This window comes from Carassius gibelio, chromosome B17 (genome assembly GCF_023724105.1).
Source record: "Carassius gibelio isolate Cgi1373 ecotype wild population from Czech Republic chromosome B17, carGib1.2-hapl.c, whole genome shotgun sequence".
NCBI lineage: Eukaryota > Metazoa > Chordata > Actinopteri > Cypriniformes > Cyprinidae > Carassius > Carassius gibelio.
Genome location: NC_068412.1, coordinates 6,469,976 through 6,493,092, shown reverse-complemented (window position 1 = coordinate 6,493,092; position 23,117 = coordinate 6,469,976).

Here is a 23,117-nt window from a genome sequence, read left to right as displayed (position 1 = left end):
TTAAAATAGTGTGTGTTTAGTAAGCAGGTTTTACACACATTTTGCACCTGCCTATAGGTGCATATTACTAACATGCCCTTTACATAAATAAATAAATAAATAAATAAATAAATAAATAAATAAATAAATAAATAAATAAATAAATAAATAAATAAATGGATGGATGGATGGATGGATGGATGGATGAAAGACTCATTTTCAGTTGCCTAAAAAAGCAGTATGCCAACGATGTGCTTGAACACTGAACCCACCTCTTTCTCAGACCAGCAAGCCCATGGATGAACAGATGAGTGCAAGTGCATTCACTATTTACCTTCATCCGTCCTTCTGCTCCTTTTGACCTGAAAATGATTTTCAAAAAAAAAACAGTGCTTCTTTTTCACTTCTCTGCCACAGTCTCAGTAATTTTATTCGGAAACAATTGCTATCATTTTGCACCTCAGATATCAACTGTATTTACATAATAATATGTAGTAGCATCTTCTGTCTCTTAAATTACAATACATTATGCAAATAATGTAATAGTTTTAAAATAATACAAAATAAATCAATAAAATTAATCCCAACCTTTTGTTTAGTTGGGATCAGTGATGGACAGTAACACATTACTTAGTAACGTGTTACTGTAATTGTATTACTTTTTCAGTAACAGAGTAAATTAATGCGTCATAATTTTCAAAATAGCAATTAAAGTATAGTTAAAAGCTGAGGTTTCTACAATTCTAAGGGCCCACACACTTTTGAGGCCTCCATAGATCTGTGGTATTAGTAGTAAGAGTAGTAGTAATGTAATATAAATTAGAAATGTATCTACCAAAAAGTTATAACTAAATTACGGCTTATTTCTGCATTTACAGCAGAATTATCTCCCCCATCCACTGAATGGTTTTCTCCAGTCCTACATTAGAGTCCTAGAGTCACTGAGTGAGATCAGACGGTAAACTGTCAAATTAGGGATGTCTCCGAATTCACATTTTAGTTTTGTTATAGAAAATCTACAAATACACACTCTGATTACATACAGCAGAAGCAGGAAGCGTGTGAGGCTGTCATGGCAACCAGATACACTGCATGAGAATTACGGCTGTGCTTCTATTTTTCCACACTAAACTTAGCAATAAACACATTGAAAATAATACACAATAAACATGTCTGTCAAAACGATCTCAAATGAGGTTTTTATTAAGCAAATCAAGGAGTGAATTACTCATCCACTATTTGAGGGGTTTTCACAAGCAGGGTCACAGTTATCTACATTTTATGATGCTAAAGGTTTTTGGCATAATGTAATGTAGAATTATTATTATTTTTTTTTTACATTTTATGCTGTATGTGCATAGGCAGCTGGCAAATAAGGAAGCCAGCTGTTAAACTAATAGTTTTACATTTAGCTGAGTAAGATCAGATGATTGGGAAATGTTGGATACTGCTGGAAATGCTGCTATGGGGTATCCTATCCTATGATGTTTGCCCCAGTGAAGCTTTTCTATTAAAATAACTGATTAAGTAGTCAAACTCATTCCATGTCAACAGAATAGTGAGGTACAGAAATTGTATGTCCATAAAAAAGGTTCAGAATGAATTATGTTACTGATACCTTATGATCAAAAGAAATAACAACAGTTATTAATTTAAATTATTAAATTGCTGAATTTGAATAGCTAGGTTGGCTTGTCCAATCTTAATGTTTAAGTATATAATGATATTCTAGGGAATTGTGTGGTTCTAATTTTATACCCATAGTTTGGACAGGACTCTTTTCTTTTCCAACACCACAATGACTCTGTGTATAAGGCATGGTTTAAAAAATAAATAATAATTACTGGATGGCATGAAGACGTGCCTTCCAGGAGAGTAAAATCAGACTTTCTTTTGTGTTTTGCTCCCCATGTACCTTCCATGCCTTTTTGGTCTTCCTGTTCCTGCTCCATGATTGTTTAGCATTTGTTCCAGGTGTTACCTGTTTATTTCTATTGATCCCAGGTGTGTCTCAACATCTCCTCATCCTGTCATGTGTTTAAATAATGTTCCCTGTTTTGAATTCCTTTGTCTGGTATTGTTCATGTTCACCCCTTGCTACATGTGTTTTCCTGGTCCCCTTGGATGGAATTAAAGACTGCTTTTGTTAATGTACTCCTGGTGTCCTCGTTCCACTTTCCGTGCTCTCTCAGAGTGGCATTGTGACAATAACATGTGTTTGCAGCATTGAGCAATGCAGTGCTGAAATGTGTATGCTCATGAAACCTCTCATTAAAACACACAAATTGTAAACATTATTAAAGAATCATTATCCATATATTTATTGATATAACAGAGACTTGTGAGATTGCAATGAACTGAGATGTATTTTAGAGATTATAAATGCAGTGCTCTTTGCTAGTATTCTGCTATGCCAACGCAGCAGCCACATGCTACGGTTAAAAATAACAGTGTTATGTGAATGTTGATGCTTTAATAACAAATATTTATCAGGAGCATGGATGCTTGGATTTCATAAATTTAATGGAGAAAAAACTTAACTAGTAATGTAACTAATTAATAATTACTTTTGAAATAAAGTAATCAGAACAGTAAAGTGATTATTTTAAAAGGAGTAATCAGTAATTTGGTTACATATTCAGAGTAACTTTTCCAAAACTGGTTGGGATATATATGACACACTCAAACGCATTCATTTATTTAAAAGGCCATCCGGTCATCTGAGAAAAAAACAAAACAAAACCTGTATGTAGAAGATTTTCTGGTAGTTTGGTCAGACTTGAGCTGGGATTGGTTTTATTGATTTTAGGTTTCCTCACAAACACACATATTTGTTCTTGTGTAAAAAACAATCTTATTCAACAGGGTTTGGGCTTATCACACAAATTTGCTTAGCTTGAATAGATGCACAACATACTTCAGCCCATGTTTCAATGCAGTCTGATCAGACTATGAAATTCATATCCCTCCACAATATCAGTGTTTTTTTTTGGGTTGCTTTTTTGGTCATATTTGAAGCATTTCAAATGGGGGAAAAAATGGGTGATATATGAAAATAATATATGTTACCTGGATAGGTGTACAACCTGATTAAAACCAATGAATGCTTTGAAATGAGACTTCATGAATTGTAATGAGACTTGAAGCACACTGGTGGATTTCTTAATCTCATTTGATACATGACTTTAATATTAAATGCACATTTACTTAGTTATCAATCCTTTAGTCTGACAGAGTTGTATTAAACAGACTCACACATTGACCCCCAACTGAACATAATTTGTCTACAGATGATTCCAAATTAGGGTGCGAAGCCATATGCAATGAATGCAAAAACAAACACAGCAAGGAGGATTTTTTTTTTTTTTTTTTTTTTTAATGTCCCTGCTCTCTGAGAGAATATTTTATTTCTTCCATTTCAACTAAATATCACTACCACTGGAGCAAAGCCTCACTGAATCTTGCTTGGATTGTTTGTTTCAGCAGAGCACACAGCGCTCAACAGGCAGATCTATTGATCAACACATTATTTTCCAATATAATTGCTCACCCAAATGCATTAATACCCCAAGTGTAATTACTCGCTATTGAAGTTCTCATTCAGGAGCAAGCAAACAGCATGAGAAATTGTAGGCAATAAAAGCAGCAAACAATAATCCAATAACACAACCCTCAGTTGGAATCTCTTTTGTACAAACTCAACTAATGTGTGGTCAATAATCTAACATCACAGAAACAGACTGACATTTTTTTTCTCTCTCTGGCTATATCTTATTTCTCCTTTTTTTTTTTTTACTTTTTCTAAAAAAATAAAAAAATAAATAATGATAATACTATTATTCTTATGTTTTTTATTATTATTATTAATTATTATTATTATTTTTTTTTTTCAAACCTCAGCTCTAAACTTTAGCTACCCTTAAACTGATGTGATTGGTAGGAGCCAACCCTTACCTTTAACATGCAAGCTGATTGATTGATTGATAGGAATGTTGTTCCAGGACCAAACAGCTTTGATTCAGGACCATGTCGATTTTTATTGCACTTTTCACACTCACATATTGTTTCACAGCAGCTTTACAGAACATAGATCTCTACAAATCCCAGATTGAGCAAGTTTAAGGTGACTATGACAAAATGGGAAAAAATTCAATAAGATGTTGAGGTGAAAAGGGTGAAAATCTTTGGGAAGAAGCATACTCTGTGGGAGCGGGGGGTTGTGCAGCTTCCTTTGGCAGGGCACATATTACATTAAATGTACATGTCATATGTTATGTAGTCACATGGTCTTATTTTCATTTAATAAACACGTAAGATTACATTTTTTTTTTCTTTTTTTTATAATTTAAGTTATAAGTTATAATAACTGAATGTTGTCTGGCAAAAATGGCAAAAAATAAAAAATAAAATACACATGAATAAATCTATAATGAAATATAATGTCTCACTAGTATACCTGTATTCTAAATATGTCAAATTAACTAGTTACTCTTATTAGCAGTAAATGTCTGTTAAATCAAAGCTCTCTAACATTAGAATGTCCCTCCCCATTATACCACCTGCCATAGACTATTACTAGCCAGCAACATATTGTTGTGAAATAAAATAAAAACTACTGCATATTTGAAAACGAGGCATGTGATCCAATGTCCAATTGGTAATGTATCAACAACACAGTAAATGTAATTGTATTTATCAAGTCTTTTCACTGGGTCTGAGTTTTATGGAAAGAAGCATTATTCTGAAAGATGATGAAACATGTTGTCCTGACCTGAAATCCTTGGTATGTCTGATATTTCTTATCTTGATCTCAATTGCAGCTGGACTCATCACTGAAAGCTCATGAAACAGGTTGTCTTGACCTGTACTGGCCCAATAAATTGCTCTTTCCGGCCCTTTCCATTACTGTATTTTTCAGGTTTCAGATCATATACTGCCAACTTGTCTTTAGTGAATAGCAGCAGCCTAATGGTTACTGATCACAGCATCACAGCGGATGCAGCACAAGTCCCAAGTAGAGAAGAAGAGAAAAACTGCTGAAGCCACAATACTGCTTGAGCAGCTGTATTCTTTTACAAGCATCATGACAGGGTTTTCCATAATATATATATATTAAATATATGTTGAATCAATCTAAATACATTCACTTATTCTTACAAAACTACTTTATGTGGGTCAAATCAAGTAAGAATTACAGAATAGCACTTGTTTGTGCATACAAATGCCAAAACATAAATACATAAATAAAATACATCAAGAATGACACTATAATGTCAATAATATACTTAATTCACTTTAAGTTTGTTTGAGTGGTAGACCATTGTGTTAGCAGTGCAAAAAGTGTGGGTTTGTTTCCCAGGGAACACACATAGCCTACTAGTAAAAACATAAATTAATGTATAGCCTGAATGCACTATAAGTCACGGTGGATGAAAGTGTCTGCTAAATGCATTGCACACGAGGGCAGGATTCAAAATCATAGTGTTAATCAAAGTAAAAAAAAAAAAAAAAAAAAATGTGTTTATTATTTTAAATTTGAAATTACAGGCAATTCAACTATATATAATTACAGGCCCCCACATTCCTACATGCAATCCTGAAAACATCTAGGCATGTTCCTGATGAGATGGCAGATGATGTCCTGGGGGATCTCCTGCCAGACCTGGATAAGGGCCTCAATGAGATCCTAGACAGCTGTGGTGCTACTTAGTGAATTTGGATGCTCTGATACATAACTTCCCAGATATTCACAGTTGGATTAAAGCCTAGAGAATTTGAGGACCAGTGAGTGACCTCAATGCATTCGTCATTCAGAAACTGTCTACGCATTTTGGCCACGTGAGGCCAGGCATTGTCATGCACCAGGAGGAACCCGGTGCCCAGTGCGTCAGCATCTGTGCAAACGTCCATGGATATTCCTCTCTGGACCATCACTGACCCAAAGAGGCGCCAGTACTGGTGTTCTCTGGCAAATGCCAATCGAGTTTCACAGTGCTGGGCTGTAAGCACAGGATGTCAGGTCCTCATGCTATGCTCTTGGAGCCTGCTATTGACAGTTTGGCCAAAAACATGCACACCAGTAGCCTGTTGGAGATCATTTTGAAGGTGTCTGGCAGTGCTCCTCTTATTCCAAAAAGGAGCAGATACCAGTCCTGCTGCTGGGTTGTTGCATTTTATGGTCTTTTCCAGCTCTCCTTGGCCAAAGAACCATCTTGAGGTAGTATCTCCTCCATGCTCTTGCGAGAGCGAGCAATTGCCTCTGCCCACCACCTGGGGGCTGTCTTGCTGTTGCCTCTCCAGTGCACAGGTGAAACAGATTCACAATCACTTATGCTTCCTAACTGCCTAGACTGATAACCATGAAGTTCAACTGGCTTAATGTTATACTATGATTAATACGTTTTTCCAGTGTATATACCTAAGGTATCAAGTTAAATAGGACTGCAGCTTGTGCCTGCTAGAAATAAATAGGTGAATGAAGCTCCTGGGATTAGCCCTAAAATTATAGCATTGTAACCAATTTGCATGTATCAGCAGAATGGCAAGAAACTTTAATAGCACAAACAAGTGATTCCATCAGTCCAGTGAGTAGGCAATGATATCACATTTCTTTGCTTTCTCTCTCTTTTATATGTATTTTTTAATACAGACCTGATAATGAAGCAAGTCTTGAGTGGTGAATTAATGAAGGTCTATTTGAATATAGTGTAAATGAGACAGGAAGTGGCCCTTTCTGCAGGCGTACACATTTAGCTGGTGGATAAAGAGAAAGAAGCAGAACGATAGAGTTCGGTGCTCCTCAGCTCGACCCTAGGGAGTCAGTGACATTTCAATGGGCTACTGTGCCACTATCACTCAAGTGTAGAGAGTGAGTGATCTTTCACCTAAACTCCAGATGAAAGTGCACTCTTGACAGACTGTAAATGAGGAGACTAAACATTATAAACAGTCTCAGCTCTGTTGTCATTATATATATATATATATATATATATATATATATATATATATATATATATATATATATATATATATATATATGCAAACATACCACATACAGAGAGAGAGGGGGATAGAGCAAAGAGAAATGCATATTTCCAAAAGGACTATTATGACACCAATAGAATAAAGTCTTCCGGTAGATTTTAAAAGATTTACTGAAAATCTCCCCCTGTGATTTCTTTTACCTGTCCAGCAGCAATATATTATACCCACACGAAACAAGATGGGTTATGTAACGGATCACACAATATCCAATAGGATTCTTAGAGGATACAGTGAAATTCCTACAAGATTAGGGAATGTTACTGCAAAATGTGCAGTTTGAGAAAGGCACATAGAGAGCAGGTGTAATTCAGAAAACAATATTAATACAGTATTCTGATTGATTGAAGTAACTAGTTAAATTTAAGTATTTGACATAAAATACAGCACATTCAATAAAGTAAGAATAATAATAATAAGGCATATATACCTTACTGCAAAAGATTTCTATTGACAATGCTTTTGTAGAATTGTGGTATTCACAGTCAGCCATTATTTATGTATTACAGGGTGTCACTGAGATAAAGCGAGTAGTATTCCTCTGGTCATGCAACCTCAATATGTCTGCCCCCATTAGGCCACTCCATGTAGAATAAAACAGCTTATATTGGGCTGTGTATTAGTCTCTCTAAAACTCTTTTTCGCCCCTAGTATCATTCTTTTTTCTTTTTTTTTTTTTTTTTTTTTTGGTTACAATACATTTTATTGAATAAATCTACATTTAAGACCCTTAGCATGCAAATGTCTATTATATTTAAATATCTGATGAATTTGACCAGTTTCTGAAATCACATCTGTATTCATCATTGGACATCACTAGATGTTCGAGTCCTGTTGCAATCACTTGTGCAGATAAGACTGTTCCAAATCATTTCTCCAACAGTGCCATCAAGTGATTTATGTAGGTATTACTGCCAAATGAATGTCCTGGGTGGACATGAGGCAGTTTATTGATATTTATTTGGAGGCAGAGGTCAAAATAATGTTGAACATTTTAGGAGATCCAATACTTTACAGCTCTAAGACTACAGCTCTATCATATTTCTGCTCCTTGAGGCAAAGCAACTTTGTTGAGCTCATGCAAAATTAAGATTGTTATATAATGCAAAATAAAAATGAAAAATATATTATGAACTTTTGTGCAACGTGATGGGTAGAATCAACACGTGTAGCTCTTTACGTTAGCATGCAGTCTGCATAGTCCTACAGTAGAAAAATGTTTGTTCTCAGATAGTGCTTGAGGCAGTTTCAATGAGATGCTATCAAAGGAAGGCTTACTGTAAAAGCTCTTCTGTGCTGATGTCCCTGCAAGGCTTCTTAAAGGAATAGTTAAAAAAAAAAAAAAAAGTAATTTGCATGACTTTTGAAACTACGTGAAACGTAAACGTGAATTTCTGAAGAATATCAAGGTCACTAATTTCAATATAGGAGCGATGAGATGCTGCTAACAAGGGTTGAGTTGCAACAACATTTTAACCTGCTCATTTTAACTGCTTAAAAGCCAGACTTACGTGTGCGTGCGGAGGAATGTAAACACTCTCCAGAATGAACGAGTGAACTTCCTCTTTTTACACCACACATAAAAACTACAACTGCCAAAGTTTGATTCATCATGCTCTTTATGTTTACCATTATATTTATGATGTTATCTTCTTCATAATGTGTGTCATAGCGAATGAGTCAAAGAGTGCCATGTTCAGACAGTCTGCAAGCATGTCGTACACAAGTTTAATGATCCATGTCATACAATATGATTGGTATTTATCTTATGAGATTGCTGAAATAGCACAGTCTGTTGAAGTCTTAAGGAATCCTGGCTAAAACCTGGCAATTACAAAACTTAAAAATAGTGAACTGGTATAAGCAATTATAGGCCTTCTAAAATTACACAACATGTGTCAGGACCCACGTTTTTGTTGTTTTTGTTATTTAATATTGTCACATGGAATCAGTGTTGATGGCGTAGAAAGTCTGCAGCAGAGCAGTGGCATCTCAGATCTCAGATGCATCTCAATGTTGTTTTGCACATTTGTATGTATTGCAATCAGAAAGTGATGGAAATTCCAAGTAAAAAAAAAAAAAAAAAAAGTTATTCACAAACTGTAAATTACTAGATTACCAATACCACTGCCATACACTCAAAAAACTTGATGGAAACACACACACACACACTTCGCTTTGAAAATGATTTGAAGGGGATGAATATAGATGCAGCTTCTCTGAGATCATGCTGTTAAATCTGCTTCCTAACCTTGTTTGGGAGGCAGGCACACAATTATATTTTAATTCTAGATTAAAATAGCATTCTTATAACATGCTGTTTAATAATTCAAATCCCTTAAAGGATTATTAGGCTGCATAAATTAGGTCAACAAGAACTTTCCAAAACATCCGATGTACTTGATATATTGCAAGTGGAATGGCATTGTGATGAGTTCAAGGACCATGGGAGCAGAGCGAGGCTGATGAAGAAAATGATAATGAACAACACCTGTGCCACACACCGGTCTCGAGCCCCATTAAGATATGGGAAGATAAAAGGGGAACAACAGTGAAGAACAAGAGAGGACCAGGCCTGGGACATATACATTGCTGTCTTGTTTATGCTTTGGTCACAGTCATCCATTAGGGGCTGCCGCTTACTTTCATTTTGTTATTTGTTTAATTTATTATTACAATTTATGTTAAACATCTTCCATTCCTGCCCTTTTCTTCCCTGAACTTGAACATTGTTACAGGCATCTATGCTAATATTAACTGGTCTGTCTAATTTATATTCTCAGATTACTGTAGTCACCCGGGTATAGTCCGTATCCAGACCAGATGGTGGATCAGCACCTACAGACAACCACAATATCTTTCAATGTCAGCGGAGAGACAATGACAACTACATAAGTTATAGAGACAGATCCTTTGCGAAGACCTCATTGACTAAATAGACATTGGCACAGATCTTCAGGGAAGACCACATGAATCAGATAAGTCACGTGCATAGACCTCATGGTCAACTCCAATTCCCCCCACCAAAACTGCCATAATTAATCCCAGTCTTCAAGGAGAAAGAACTCGATAAAATATACTGAATGATACCAATCCCGGTGTGACTTGAGGAAGCCTGGAATTAAACCGCACTATGTTCATTCATCTGGCCAGAAAAGAACTGCAAGTCAATGTGAAAGCACTCTATTTCTGTCACTGATGGAGTTTAGGCCCCTTGCTACTGTCGTGTTTTGTCTTGCTTGGTAAAACTTAATATTTGGCAATATTTTTGACTTGACTGCACAGACACTATTTGGATGAGAATTGAGCTGGATGATGACATCGCTGTTTTCTTCAGAGCTGCTTTGTAGATGAATTAAGTCATTCCATAATTGATTCACTTTACATTCATTGAAACAAACTGAATCAGCAGGGAACCAAATATGACTGATTTATTATTGTTTACTATTGTCTTTTTAGAGCTTCACAGCAGAATCACTTCGCATCACTGAACTATTATTTTTATTATTATATTGTAATATATTATATATATATATATATATATATATATATATATATATTTTTTTTTTTTTCATTTATCAGTATAAGGGGCTATTCACACAGGATGCCCTCTTAAATTCAAAAACTGAAACAAGAAAGTGTTTAGATGCCTTTTATTTTTTAAAGCACAATTGTTTACTTGATATGTTGTCTTAAACATGCAACACTCATGGCACAAGATTATGAAAAATACAAACAGTTGAAGACATACGTCTAAATGTGTACATACTATAGACCAACACTATATATATATATGTATATATATATATAACAATATTTGGAGCCTGACAGCAATTTCCTCCAAATTTGTTATTTTAGATGGCTGATTTGCTACAAAAGTGGTGCTTTGACGGATTTAGCAATGGTACATAGAAGGGGATGAATAGAGATGCATCTTCTCTGAGAGCATGCTGAGAGTCTAACAGTCATTGTGTGTGTGTTAACCTGCTAAAGCACAGCACACACAAAAAATAAAAAAATAAAAAAAAAATAAAAAAACTCTCTGACAAGCAGCTCTACCTTTAAAAAAAAATAATAATCTACTTGACCAATGACCAGTTAGCCAACTAGACCAGTTCTAGTCAAGCCAAAAAATAAAACAGCATTTAAATTAATGCTAGTCTAAGCTGATCTTTACAACAGGATTGTCTAAGAGCCATTGAACCTCTGTCCAGTTTTGTAGCTCAGATCTGAATCAGAATGCTCTTCAAACTCTGTACATAAGAGACAAAGATCATGTTTAATTAATGTTCCTTACAAATGTTTCATGAGCAGAGTATTCCCACTTCCACAGCAACAACCAGGAGCATGCAATATCCACTAGCAGTGCTGCTTGTCTGATACAATGTCATTTTAATTTAATAAAGATATACTTTTTTGTTCTTGTTGTTTATTTAGTATCAAAATGAATAGACAAAACCTTGAAACTGCACTGTGCAAATCCATATTTAACTTATCTTGCTTGAGTTTGATCAAATCATACATAAGTTGAGTCTCACTGTTTGCCGGTGTGCTTCTAAACAGCATGTTCTCTACTAATAACCATAGTGGTTCCTTTATCAATTTAGACTGTCTGTCTTTGGCTGATTTATCTAGATGTATTTGTCAAAAAAAAAAAAAAAAAAAAGATTATCGGGCAGATGTCAGATTTTAAAATGTTGGTATTTTTAAACAATTTAGACACCTGTCAAATATTCAGTATAGTCCATGTATGTGGCGTGCTTAGAAATAGAGACAGCATTGCCAAGGAACAGATCTTAAAATTGTATTGTAAAGACAAAAAAATAGATTATGGAAATACTCATTCAGTCTTATATGTGAACAATAAGTATATTAAATTATTTAATTTTGAAAATATATAGAATAATATGTTGTGTTAAAATTATATAGAATAATATTTTTCAAGTTTTTTTTTTCACATCATTAATGCAACAATATATTTATTCATATGTTTGTGTGTGTGTGTGTGTGTGTGTGTGTGTATATATATATATATATATATATATATATATATATATATATATATATATATATATATATATATATATATATATATATATATATTACTAGTTTATTGTATATATAGGAATGTATTATGTAATATATTGCATTGCATTTTTGAGTGTATTTACATATATTTGTATTATGTAAGCAACTGTCTCATTGAATATCTTTCAAATAAGCAATAACCAATAATTACTGATAAATGCTAATTGTTGTCATGATTTTATTGTGTGTGACCGAATTAACAACACTTTGTTGTTAAAAATGAAAGCAAATGTTAGTGCATTTCCACAGGCATGTTAGCAATGCTTTCAGGTGTGGCATTTGTGTACAAGAGATTTTCTATGACAGTAAATGGCTTGAAATATGCTGCAAATGCAAGTAGTATGCTTAATCATTTTTGAATGAATGTGAACTGCATGATTGTTTCTTACCATGAATTACATCAAAAATGTTGTATTGCTCATGCTATTGAGTGATGGGATGAATAAAATAATTACTAGGTACTGCCTTTAGGTCCATTCATTTATTTATGGACATTAAATATATTACAAATGAAGTGAACTACAGCTTGACAAATATTTCCTCTTAGTCTAGGGTTGCTTTTAGTCCACTATGTCTTCTAATTTATATTCATGACATTCTCTTCCTCAGCACTTGCTGCCTAAAGATGAGTCAGTAGGGACACTGTGGCCAATTCTAAAATTGTGTACACTTTCCTTTATTACTGACATAGTATTACAATTCTGTGGTAAAATAAATATATACAGTGTATGTGTTCAATCCATGCTAGGGTCGTTAAAATGTTTAAACTGAGAAAGACTTTATTGTAATATCATATTTTATGCAATAAATGAATAAGTACAGTTTGGTTGGAAAATCTTATGATTGATTTATTAGTCATAATACTAAATGAATAGGTTAATTTACCAGTAGTTGCAGCAAAACGGTTAAGAATGACTTAAATGACAATTACTTAAAATGGCTTAAAATGAAATATGTTTGTTTGTTCAAAAATTTAAGTACTTAATTAAATTTACTTTGTCGTTTTTCTTTTTATTTTGGTTGTCCTTATCTCTGTAAAAAAAAAAAAAAAAGTTGTCAAGTAAATCATCTCTGCTTGATGATAGTAGTTTATCTAAACTACACATTTTAGATAGAATTCATCTATATTCCCTATTTAGGGAATATACATCCCCTAAATTCAAAGTCAAAATCATAACCGACAGGGGAATCTGCCATCTACTGATAAATCCATCTAAGAGATGAAATCAGGCCTGCAGACACACAAATAGATACCTTCACATTCTTTCCCATTACCAATAACCGGCATAGAAATGTTTGTGCATTGTAAGACCTCCCTCTTGTGGACAGTAATGGTCAGTGCATATTCGTTTCTCCTTTACAGAGTAGCAATTGTTTTAAATATATTTCAGACCATATTTTGTTACTGTGATCTAATGTGATCTCTTGATTATTCCCATAAATAAAAGTTTAACAACAAATTTTTCATGTCATGCAATTTTTAATTTGTACACCATTTTGTATAGCTTTTAAATCTTTGGACCCTTTTTTTACAATTATAACACTACATTACCTTTGCATGACATGATACTAGTTATCGCAGCTGTGAGGATATGTGTAAAAAAGCGTCTGGGGGATCAACTGCAAATTTGACATTGTTCTCTCTTTTGATTGCTACAATCGGTCTCTCTCTCTCTCTCTCTTCTAATCATTTTGAAATTCGTAAAAAAAACATTATCCTGATTGCTCAATTGAACTGTTTGCTCAAGCATGTGAGACCTTCCGTTCACAGACGCCACGTCGGTTGACCGACGAATATGGGATATCGCTTTGATAGACCAATCTACTTTGAGTGTAAACTAAACGAGCCAATGCACATTGGCATGCAATTATTGCATCCAGCTGCCGCTGATCACTGCGTGAGTATAAGAGGGCAGCAGGTGCAATGCATACCAGTTTTTCGCTGAGGAGCCGAGCCGGGAACCCGGCAGCTCAGCGGCGGTACAGCAACCATGGCAACGGGACGTGGCGTCTCCGTTCCCTCCTTCAGGGAACGAGGGTTACCATCCGTAACCGAGACGTTCCCTTTCAGTCAGTCACTCTCGACGCCACGTCGGATGACCGACGAATATGGGATCCCTATCAAAGCGCCATGGGTGCTGCCCCTTCCAGTGCCCTGTGCGAGCCGCCTGCGCCCCTATTAGGTGTAGGCCGGGGCTCAGAACAAGTAGCTCCACTCACCATTGTCAAAGCACTACCTCACTGGGTGAGATTGGGAAAACGTACCCGGTCCGCTTGGAGCCGGGACGCTGCGGAAGCCCCATCCTTCCCGAAGGAGGTCTCGGAGGCAAATACACATATAGCATCCGTTTAGGAGTATACGGAGAAATTTGAGGTGATTAAAACCCCCTTGGGAAGGCAGAAGTCTGCCGGGGAAACACGGGCTCTAAGACTATACCGTGGACTATACACATACGAGTACCACTTAGGTCTCAACATGGAACCCAGCCTTCCATGGTTTCTCACGGATTCCATGGAGTCTCCCGGGAGCATTGCTCGAGACAGCTTGTCGGCTGTACGATTGAGCAGGCCTGGAATGTGAACGGCACGAAGTGACCTCAGAACCTTCTGACTCCAAAGGAGGAGGTGGAGAGCGAGTTGCGACATGCAACGGGAGCGCAGACCACCTTGTCGGTTGATGTACGCAACGGTCGCAGTGTTGTCCGTTCGGACCAGCACATGCTTGCCTCGTAAGAGACCTTTGAGACGGTTCAGGGCAAGGTGTACTGCTAGCAACTCTAGGCAATTGATGTGCCACTGCAGCTGTGGGCCCGTCCAAACCCCTGAGACTGCATGCCCGTTGTACGTGGCCCCCCAACCGGTGGTGGAGGCATCCGTGTAAACCACAGCATGCCTGGAGATCTGCTCTAGGGGCACCCCTGCCCGGAGAAGCGCAAGATCTGACCACGGGGTGAGGGTTTGGCAACAGGCCGGTGTAACTTGGACCCGGTGACTGCCACGCTTCCACGCCCACCTCGGGACTCGGCCATAAAGCCAGTGCTGGAGCGGTCTCATATGTAATAGGCCGAGCGGTGTAAGTGCCGCAGCGGCCGCCATATGCCCCAGGAGCCTCTGAAAGAATTTCAGTGAGACCGCTGTCCTGCCTTTGATCGTATTCAAGCCGGCTAGCAACGACCGCGCACGTTCCTCTGTGAGGCGTGCTGTCTGTTCGACCGAATCCAACTCCATACCAAGAAAAGAGATCCTCTGACTCGGCGAGAGTTTGCTCTTTTCCCAGTTGACCCGAAGGCCCAGCAGGCTCAGGTGCCAGAGCACCACATCCCTGTGCTCGCGCAACTGATCCCGAGACTGTGCCAGTATCAGCCAATCGTCTTAGTAGTTGAGTATGCGAACACCTTGCTCTCTGAGGGAAACGAGAGCTGCCTCCGTGATCTTCATAAAAAAACACGGGGAGACAGGGAAAGCCCGAAGGGCAGAATCTTGTACTGATATGCCCGTCCTTCGAACGCAAACCGCAGAAAAGGTCTGTGGTGCGGAAGGATGGACACATGAAAGTACGCGTCCTTCAGGTCGATCGCTGCAAACCAATCTTGGGGACGGACGCACCCGAAAATGCGTTTCTGTGTCAACATTTTGAACGGTAGCCGATGGAGAGCCCGATTCAAAACTTGCAGATCCAAGATCGGCCGTAACCCACCGCCTTTCTTGGGTACAATGAAGTAGGGGCTGTAAAACCCCGTCCTCATATCGGCTGGAGGGACCGGCTCTATCGCGTCCTTCACCAGTAAGACTGCGAGCTCTTCCCGCAAGACAGGGGCATCGGATGCTTTCACTGCAGTGAAGCGGATACCGCGGAACTTGGGGGGACGCCGGGCGAACTGAATCGCATAGCCGAGGCTGATGGTCCGCAGAAGCCAGCGAGATGGGCTGGGCAGCGCTGACCACCTTGTCGGTTGATGTACGCAACGGTCGCAGTGTTGTCCGTTCGGACCAGCACATGCTTGCCTCGTAAGAGACCTTTGAGACGGTTCAGGGCAAGGTGTACTGCTAGCAACTCTAGGCAATTGATGTGCCACTGCAGCTGTGGGCCCGTCCAAACCCCTGAGACTGCATGCCCGTTGTACGTGGCCCCCCAACCGGTGGTGGAGGCATCCGTGTAAACCACAGCATGCCTGGAGATCTGCTCTAGGGGCACCCCTGCCCGGAGAAGCGCAAGATCTGACCACGGGGTGAGGGTTTGGCAACAGGCCGGTGTAACTTGGACCCGGTGACTGCCACGCTTCCACGCCCACCTCGGGACTCGGCCATAAAGCCAGTGCTGGAGCGGTCTCATATGTAATAGGCCGAGCGGTGTAAGTGCCGCAGCGGCCGCCATATGCCCCAGGAGCCTCTGAAAGAATTTCAGTGAGACCGCTGTCCTGCCTTTGATCGTATTCAAGCCGGCTAGCAACGACCGCGCACGTTCCTCTGTGAGGCGTGCTGTCTGTTCGACCGAATCCAACTCCATACCAAGAAAAGAGATCCTCTGACTCGGCGAGAGTTTGCTCTTTTCCCAGTTGACCCGAAGGCCCAGCAGGCTCAGGTGCCAGAGCACCACATCCCTGTGCTCGCGCAACTGATCCCGAGACTGTGCCAGTATCAGCCAATCGTCTTAGTAGTTGAGTATGCGAACACCTTGCTCTCTGAGGGAAACGAGAGCTGCCTCCGTGATCTTCATAAAAAAACACGGGGAGACAGGGAAAGCCCGAAGGGCAGAATCTTGTACTGATATGCCCGTCCTTCGAACGCAAACCGCAGAAAAGGTCTGTGGTGCGGAAGGATGGACACATGAAAGTACGCGTCCTTCAGGTCGATCGCTGCAAACCAATCTTGGGGACGGACGCACCCGAAAATGCGTTTCTGTGTCAACATTTTGAACGGTAGCCGATGGAGAGCCCGATTCAAAACTTGCAGATCCAAGATCGGCCGTAACCCACCGCCTTTCTTGGGTACAATGAAGTAGGGGCTGTAAAACCCCGTCCTCATATCGGCTGGAGGGACCGGCTCTATCGCGTCCTTCACCAGTAAGACTGCGAGCTCTTCCCGCAAGACAGGGGCATCGGATGCTTTCACTGCAGTGAAGCGGATACCGCGGAACTTGGGGGGACGCCGGGCGAACTGAATCGCATAGCCGAGGCTGATGGTCCGCAGAAGCCAGCGAGATGGGCTGGGCAGCGCTGACCACCTTGTCGGTTGATGTACGCAACGGTCGCAGTGTTGTCCGTTCGGACCAGCACATGCTTGCCTCGTAAGAGACCTTTGAGACGGTTCAGGGCAAGGTGTACTGCTAGCAACTCTAGGCAATTGATGTGCCACTGCAGCTGTGGGCCCGTCCAAACCCCTGAGACTGCATGCCCGTTGTACGTGGCCCCCCAACCGGTGGTGGAGGCATCCGTGTAAACCACAGCATGCCTGGAGATCTGCTCTAGGGGCACCCCTGCCCGGAGAAGCGCAAGATCTGACCACGGGGTGAGGGTTTGGCAACAGGCCGGTGTAACTTGGACCCGGTGACTGCCACGCTTCCACGCCCACCTCGGGACTCGGCCATAAAGCCAGTGCTGGAGCGGTCTCATATGTAATAGGCCGAGCGGTGTAAGTGCCGCAGCGGCCGCCATATGCCCCAGGAGCCTCTGAAAGAATTTCAGTGAGACCGCTGTCCTGCCTTTGATCGTATTCAAGCCGGCTAGCAACGACCGCGCACGTTCCTCTGTGAGGCGTGCTGTCTGTTCGACCGAATCCAACTCCATACCAAGAAAAGAGATCCTCTGACTCGGCGAGAGTTTGCTCTTTTCCCAGTTGACCCGAAGGCCCAGCAGGCTCAGGTGCCAGAGCACCACATCCCTGTGCTCGCGCAACTGATCCCGAGACTGTGCCAGTATCAGCCAATCGTCTTAGTAGTTGAGTATGCGAACACCTTGCTCTCTGAGGGAAACGAGAGCTGCCTCCGTGATCTTCATAAAAAAACACGGGGAGACAGGGAAAGCCCGAAGGGCAGAATCTTGTACTGATATGCCCGTCCTTCGAACGCAAACCGCAGAAAAGGTCTGTGGTGCGGAAGGATGGACACATGAAAGTACGCGTCCTTCAGGTCGATCGCTGCAAACCAATCTTGGGGACGGACGCACCCGAAAATGCGTTTCTGTGTCAACATTTTGAACGGTAGCCGATGGAGAGCCCGATTCAAAACTTGCAGATCCAAGATCGGCCGTAACCCACCGCCTTTCTTGGGTACAATGAAGTAGGGGCTGTAAAACCCCGTCCTCATATCGGCTGGAGGGACCGGCTCTATCGCGTCCTTCACCAGTAAGACTGCGAGCTCTTCCCGCAAGACAGGGGCATCGGATGCTTTCACTGCAGTGAAGCGGATACCGCGGAACTTGGGGGGACGCCGGGCGAACTGAATCGCATAGCCGAGGCTGATGGTCCGCAGAAGCCAGCGAGATGGGCTGGGCAGCGCTGACCACCTTGTCGGTTGATGTACGCAACGGTCGCAGTGTTGTCCGTTCGGACCAGCACATGCTTGCCTCGTAAGAGACCTTTGAGACGGTTCAGGGCAAGGTGTACTGCTAGCAACTCTAGGCAATTGATGTGCCACTGCAGCTGTGGGCCCGTCCAAACCCCTGAGACTGCATGCCCGTTGTACGTGGCCCCCCAACCGGTGGTGGAGGCATCCGTGTAAACCACAGCATGCCTGGAGATCTGCTCTAGGGGCACCCCTGCCCGGAGAAGCGCAAGATCTGACCACGGGGTGAGGGTTTGGCAACAGGCCGGTGTAACTTGGACCCGGTGACTGCCACGCTTCCACGCCCACCTCGGGACTCGGCCATAAAGCCAGTGCTGGAGCGGTCTCATATGTAATAGGCCGAGCGGTGTAAGTGCCGCAGCGGCCGCCATATGCCCCAGGAGCCTCTGAAAGAATTTCAGTGAGACCGCTGTCCTGCCTTTGATCGTATTCAAGCCGGCTAGCAACGACCGCGCACGTTCCTCTGTGAGGCGTGCTGTCTGTTCGACCGAATCCAACTCCATACCAAGAAAAGAGATCCTCTGACTCGGCGAGAGTTTGCTCTTTTCCCAGTTGACCCGAAGGCCCAGCAGGCTCAGGTGCCAGAGCACCACATCCCTGTGCTCGCGCAACTGATCCCGAGACTGTGCCAGTATCAGCCAATCGTCTTAGTAGTTGAGTATGCGAACACCTTGCTCTCTGAGGGAAACGAGAGCTGCCTCCGTGATCTTCATAAAAAAACACGGGGAGACAGGGAAAGCCCGAAGGGCAGAATCTTGTACTGATATGCCCGTCCTTCGAACGCAAACCGCAGAAAAGGTCTGTGGTGCGGAAGGATGGACACATGAAAGTACGCGTCCTTCAGGTCGATCGCTGCAAACCAATCTTGGGGACGGACGCACCCGAAAATGCGTTTCTGTGTCAACATTTTGAACGGTAGCCGATGGAGAGCCCGATTCAAAACTTGCAGATCCAAGATCGGCCGTAACCCACCGCCTTTCTTGGGTACAATGAAGTAGGGGCTGTAAAACCCCGTCCTCATATCGGCTGGAGGGACCGGCTCTATCGCGTCCTTCACCAGTAAGACTGCGAGCTCTTCCCGCAAGACAGGGGCATCGGATGCTTTCACTGCAGTGAAGCGGATACCGCGGAACTTGGGGGGACGCCGGGCGAACTGAATCGCATAGCCGAGGCTGATGGTCCGCAGAAGCCAGCGAGATGGGCTGGGCAGCGCTGACCACCTTGTCGGTTGATGTACGCAACGGTCGCAGTGTTGTCCGTTCGGACCAGCACATGCTTGCCTCGTAAGAGACCTTTGAGACGGTTCAGGGCAAGGTGTACTGCTAGCAACTCTAGGCAATTGATGTGCCACTGCAGCTGTGGGCCCGTCCAAACCCCTGAGACTGCATGCCCGTTGTACGTGGCCCCCCAACCGGTGGTGGAGGCATCCGTGTAAACCACAGCATGCCTGGAGATCTGCTCTAGGGGCACCCCTGCCCGGAGAAGCGCAAGATCTGACCACGGGGTGAGGGTTTGGCAACAGGCCGGTGTAACTTGGACCCGGTGACTGCCACGCTTCCACGCCCACCTCGGGACTCGGCCATAAAGCCAGTGCTGGAGCGGTCTCATATGTAATAGGCCGAGCGGTGTAAGTGCCGCAGCGGCCGCCATATGCCCCAGGAGCCTCTGAAAGAATTTCAGTGAGACCGCTGTCCTGCCTTTGATCGTATTCAAGCCGGCTAGCAACGACCGCGCACGTTCCTCTGTGAGGCGTGCTGTCTGTTCGACCGAATCCAACTCCATACCAAGAAAAGAGATCCTCTGACTCGGCGAGAGTTTGCTCTTTTCCCAGTTGACCCGAAGGCCCAGCAGGCTCAGGTGCCAGAGCACCACATCCCTGTGCTCGCGCAACTGATCCCGAGACTGTGCCAGTATCAGCCAATCGTCTTAGTAGTTGAGTATGCGAACACCTTGCTCTCTGAGGGAAACGAGAGCTGCCTCCGTGATCTTCATAAAAAAACACGGGGAGACAGGGAAAGCCCGAAGGGCAGAATCTTGTACTGATATGCCCGTCCTTCGAACGCAAACCGCAGAAAAGGTCTGTGGTGCGGAAGGATGGACACATGAAAGTACGCGTCCTTCAGGTCGATCGCTGCAAACCAATCTTGGGGACGGACGCACCCGAAAATGCGTTTCTGTGTCAACATTTTGAACGGTAGCCGATGGAGAGCCCGATTCAAAACTTGCAGATCCAAGATCGGCCGTAACCCACCGCCTTTCTTGGGTACAATGAAGTAGGGGCTGTAAAACCCCGTCCTCATATCGGCTGGAGGGACCGGCTCTATCGCGTCCTTCACCAGTAAGACTGCGAGCTCTTCCCGCAAGACAGGGGCATCGGATGCTTTCACTGCAGTGAAGCGGATACCGCGGAACTTGGGGGGACGCCGGGCGAACTGAATCGCATAGCCGAGGCTGATGGTCCGCAGAAGCCAGCGAGATGGGCTGGGCAGCGCTGACCAGGCGCTTAAGAACTGTACAAGCGGGACCAGCGGGACCACAGCCGTACCCGCAGTGGGGCAGCGAGGTGGAACACAGGGACCCAGCTCGGGTGGCTTGTGAGCAGGCCGGAGTGTGGTGTGGGGTGCAGGGCTCACCTGGTTCCACGGTTTGGCAGAGGGTGCGTGAGTAGGGCCTTTGCTGACGCTCTCGAACCGCCCGCTGCTGCCATCTGGCGAAGGAGGAGGATGAGTGAGGTCCGGTGCTTGGCCGTCCGCAACTCTCCGTGTCCCCCTGTGACCCAGAGATAAGGGAAATTGCTCTTTTATTGAGCATTTGGGTACCGTCGGCCGCGAGGCCAACGGCAGGAAAAAATAAAAACAAAAGATTCTCCTCCCGGCCCTCCTCCGGGGGAGGGAGTGGTGCGTTCACCATCTCCCGAAGAGCAGATCCCTCCATCTCTGGGTCGCTTGTCTCAGGGCCGCTTGCTCTTCCGTTTACCGGCAGGTTTGGTGGGGGCCTGGACAGGCGGGGCTGCCTGCCCACGCCTGGCTCCACGGCGCTGCTTTGCTGGAGGCTGCTGCTGATGCGGCGCGGGAGCGGGGGCAGACGCAGGGGGCCGCCCTCGGCAACGTGCAGGCTGGGGCACTGCGGCCGGCGGACGGGAGGAGGCAGCAGGTGCCCGCCGGGGTAGGATGTGTCGTATCGCCTCAGTCTGTTTCCGGGCAGCTGAGAACTGCTGGGTGAAGCTCTCGACCGCGTCGCCGAATAGGCCGGTCTGGGACACGGGGGCATTGAGGAACCGGACCTTGTCGGAGTCCCTCATGTCTGCCAGACACAGCCAGAGATGGCGCTCCTGAACCACAAGCGTGGACATCGCACGACCCAGGGAACTCGTGGTGACCTTCGTCGCTCGGAGCGCGAGGTCAGTGGCGGTTCGGAGTTCCTTTAGAACTTCTGGGTCGTGACCACCCTCGTGCAGGTCCTTCAGTGCCTTAGCCTGGTGCACCTGCAGTAACGCCATAGCGTGTAAGGTGGAAGCAGCTTCCCCGCAAGCCGTATAGGCACTGCCGGTCAGACCAGACGAGTGCCTACAGGCCCGGGAAGGAAGCACCGGGTCTCCACGCCAGGAGGAGGCGGACTTAGGACACAATTGCATCGCTACCGCCTGCCTCACCGACGGAATTCCCGAATACCCCTTCGCTGCACCGCCATCGAGGGTGGTGAGGGAGGAGGAGCCCACCGGCTGGTTTCTGGCAGTAAAAGGTGCCGTCCACGACCTGGTGAGCTCGTCATGCACTTCCGGAAAGAAAGGCACTGGAGTGGGGCGCTGAGAACCAGCGCGCGCCACCCCGAGATACCAATCATCCAGCCGCGAGGGCTCGGGACGCGGTGGAGGATTCCACTCGAGCCCTACCCTCTCGGCGGCCCGGGAAAGCATAGCTGACATTTCAGGGTCCGACTCAGGCCTTGCCACCATCCCAGAGGGCGGTAGCGCAGCCGAATCTTCATCCGACAGCTCTCCCTCCGATGCTGAGATCGACATCCGGTCTGGGGGAGGCCCACTGGATACCACTGGTACGCTCCTTGTAGAGGGCCCAGCGCGTTCCGTGGGTTGCTCCACTGCAAGAGGAGTGGTGGTCCCCAGAGGGTTGGTTCCCTGCGGGGTTTGCCACCACTGTGACCCTCAAACCGCCCGAGCCACTACTGGAAGTGGACCTCGTCTGTCCGCCAGAACGAGCCCCAGATCGCAGCAAAGGCAGCGGGACTCCGCCCCCCTGAAGGTAGCGGAGCCTGGTTCGCAGCTCCGAGATGGTCATCTTCCCGCAATGGGAACATGAGTCATCCATGAAAGCCACCTCAGAGTGCTTGATGCCCAGACACGTGAGGCAGCGATCGTGACCATCACCCGGTGCCAGGTAACGACCGCACCCAGAAACGCACGGGTGAAACGGCATCCTTAAAAGGACGA